Genomic DNA, 3,894 nt, shown 5'->3' with positions numbered 1-3,894 from the left:
AGAGGTAACAGAATACATTTTGTATCGTTTCTTTCAATTGAGATGTAACAATTTGCTCCTGCATGGCAACCATCTTGGACGCCATCTTGAAAATGAAGCCTTTTACCTAACATAATTTATATATTCTATATCATTTAGCATGCCCAAGACTACCAGAATCCATTGAAAAACATTTTGTATCAATTTCTTTGGGGTTGAACCACATATTGACCCGTCTATTTGTTGTCCAAATTGCAATGGCTTTGGTGTGAGATTAAGTTAAGAGACCTACATTACTCTCTGCTCACACCAGCAACTTTGTTACTGTGTGCAGTCGCTGTCCTGTGTTGCTGTGTTGTCTGTCGCCCACATCTAGATTGCCTCTCAACGCATGCACATAGTTTTGAGGAAGTCGAGTACTGGAGAGCAAAGTTTGTTGTCTGGCAACAATCTATTTTTCACCAAAATAATAACAAAATTGTTTCTGATAACATTTTAGGTAATACATAGGCCATGCTCAATATTGATTCATCATTTCAAAAGTTTGTTAAAAGAATTATAGGAGCTTCCAATTCCATACATAAAAGTCGCATGGTCACAGTAGGTTACTTGACTCCTATACATGTACAGCATACAGTAATTTGTATGTATGTTTTGTTGTTATTTATCTCCATCATGGACTGGAGTTATATAATTGTATTTCCTTAAAGCCACCCATGTATATTAATATATCACCATTAAAGTGGTGGTCCAATGATAAGGTGGATTATGCAGACAGTGTCCATCTCTAGTTTTTCTAATAGGCAAGTACATCTTCCCTATACTGACCGTCGCTTGACTCTACAGGTCATTTGCATAAAGTCTGACTTTTCGAAACTTTCTTTGTCACCAAGTCATGGCGATTTTGTCACCAGGCGTTTCGTCCCTCCATGTCGCTCATTTTGGCCCAGCTATCATTGGAAATGAATGACTGCTGGGGGTGGGGGTCGACGAGCCTGGATAACAATGCTATTCACAGTCTTTTGGTAACAGAGACTAGAGGAGAATGTTGGAGAATTAAAACAGCAGTTTTCAAATACTAGAGCAGGGTTCCCCAATAGGCGGCCCGCGGGCCATTTGCGGCCCGCAGGGGGCTACTGTCTGGCCCACACCAACCCCAGTAATAATGGTGCTATAAGAGCAGCAACAACACTAGTATATCGTCGTTGTCGGGTGGAAATCTCGTATCTCCAAATTTGTACGTTCTTTCGCAAATCATACAAGGCCGTCGCACAAAAGTAGTGAAAACAGCAGATCTACAAGCACACAACGCCTCGCACCGCGAGGCGTTGTGTGCTTGTAGATTGGCTGTTTTCATTAGTTTAAATAATTTAGAAAATCAAACCTCGGTTCGAAGTGAAGCCGTGAACTTTTATTCTGTGTTCTAGAGCTTAAGAATCAGAATTCTGAATGAATGAATGATTTTATCTGGAGGGCCGAATTGTCATGTGAAGCTTGCTCAAGCTTCCTCAAAGTATGGTCTCATTGGACATTTTTAATCATCCAATCATCAGACCGGGACGGACACTACACACATATTCTGGACGTACGGGATAGATAAAACCTGTTCATTCTGGACTGAAATGACCATATATGGACATGAGGGGACACACATGGGACACACATTTACGGACAGATAAAACTTGTTCATTCTGGACTGAAATGACCATGTATGGACATGAGGGGACACACATGGGACACACATTTACGGACAGATAAAACCTGTTCATTCTGGACTGAAATGACCATATATGGACATGAACGGGACACACAAAGCCACTCCTTGGAAGCGGCTTTCACCGCTTCAAAAATTATAAATCCAAAACGAACGGTTTTGGACATACAAGATTTTCGATATCTGAACCGTCGCTGGAGTAGCAGGAACGCTGCCGTCGCCCCCTGCAATGTTGTGGCCCTCGGCTTGGTACCTTAGACATAATTCGGCCCTTGGGGAAAACTAATTGGGGAACCCTGTACTAGAGGTTCGGGCCCTCACATATGGAGTTCGGGCCGCTATGCAACCCTCACACCTACACTGCACTGTCGATCCGACCAATATGTCTGAGTCATAGTGTTGGAGGTTTGTCAGCAGTTGTACCTGTCTCTCTATGTCCATTTTATGCCCATAAATGGAGATATCTGTATCTGTCCGTCCTTGTCTCTTTTATGCCTATATACAGTATGGAGATCCCTGACCCTGCTGTCATCAGTATTATACCCATTGGAATGCCCATATATGGGCATATTGGTTGGTTTGGTGGTTCTGGACAACTGAATATCTGAACTATCTCGACAGCGGGCACCGCACTGCCTTGTCAAGTTTGAAGTCGGTCGGTCCTATATATGCACATGACCATATATGGGCATAGCGGTCAGACTTGTGGCTCTGTATCTGTCAGTCCTTTTCCTATGCCCATATATGGAGATTGCTGATGTCATCAGTTGCCCATATTTGAGCATGCCACATTGTTTGCCCATATATGGAGCTGACTGATTTGTTTGGGGCTGATGCCATGCCGACACACTGAGGTTAGACAACTCCATATTTGGGCCGTAGCTACATTGGGATCTCCTAACCTTATATGGTTATGACTCCCATAAGCCCATTTTAATATAGGAAGGGGGTGCGACGTTGGTGTAGTGGTTAGTGCATGTGCCCTTCATGCGGAAGGTGAGTGGTTCAAACCCTGTCTAAGCCGACGTCAGCGAGGGGGAGAAGATGACAGCCAGCCCCATGGCCTCCCCTAAGTAACAAGAAATCTTGTGAAATAAAATGTTGTCAACCAATCATCAAGGACGATGATACACGAAAGAAGAAGAATATAAGAAGATGACTTGCGATTGGTCAACATGATGTGTTTATTCCAAGTTGCAGTAACCTATTCTAATTCAGTATAGGCACAACATCTTCAAAAATCCAGGCTAAGGGCAGTCCTAAATTTGATCAGTCTGAAAATCTGTCAAAAATATTATAGAATCACCATTTGTATTGGTGTGGTAATCTTTATTTATATAGCACTTTTCATTCAAAGATATACAGCTCAAAGTACTTCTGCAGCATCAAATAAAGATGATACACATATTAAGTAGAAAAGAAATGTATCTCAGAAGCGTTCATTTATCATCTTGTTCAGGGGGTTGTGTAACTCAACCATGTATATTATTACAGGCAGCACCCTCTCATATAATATTATTTATTTACATAGGCTAGAAGGCAGAGGGAGAAAGACAGAGAAAGGGGGCACAGGAGGAAAGCACTGGTGGGATTTGATCCCAGGCTAGTTATAACGGTGCAAGTGGGTCTGAACGTGTGGGTGTTAACCACTCAACCATTGATGTGTATGCTTAGACATGTATTTATTAGTGAGCTGAGACCACAGGTCCAGTCTAATTATGTGGGGCTGTGGGCTGCGTGGAGCTCGATGCCCACAGGGGCTTTTCCTCCAACATGGCCGCCTGGGAAACAAACAGACTGGTCCGATGGTTCTCCTGTGAGAAGAAGAATAGCTTCCCTCCTCCTGTCCACCTCTCTTTCTCAATGTCTCTTTCACTCTCTTTGTCTCACTCATTCTTTCCATTCCTCATGTTGTCCCTTCTTCTCTTTCTTTCTCTCTGTCTCTGTCTTTCTGCAGAGTCTCCTTCCCAATGCTTGCACACATACATATACACATACACATACACATACACATACACATACACATACACATACACATACACACGCATGCGCACATGCACACCCACAGGCACACACACCCACAGGCACACACACCCACACACACACACACACGCACAAGCACATGCACACGTGACGCACACAAATAAACAAACACACACACGCACGCACGCACGCACGCACGCACGCACGCACGCACGCAC

Source organism: Nannobrachium achirus (genome assembly GCF_963921795.1).
Source record: "Nannobrachium achirus genome assembly, chromosome: 3".
Lineage (NCBI taxonomy): Eukaryota > Metazoa > Chordata > Actinopteri > Myctophiformes > Myctophidae > Nannobrachium > Nannobrachium achirus.
Note: the sequence above shows the minus strand (reverse complement) of the source record.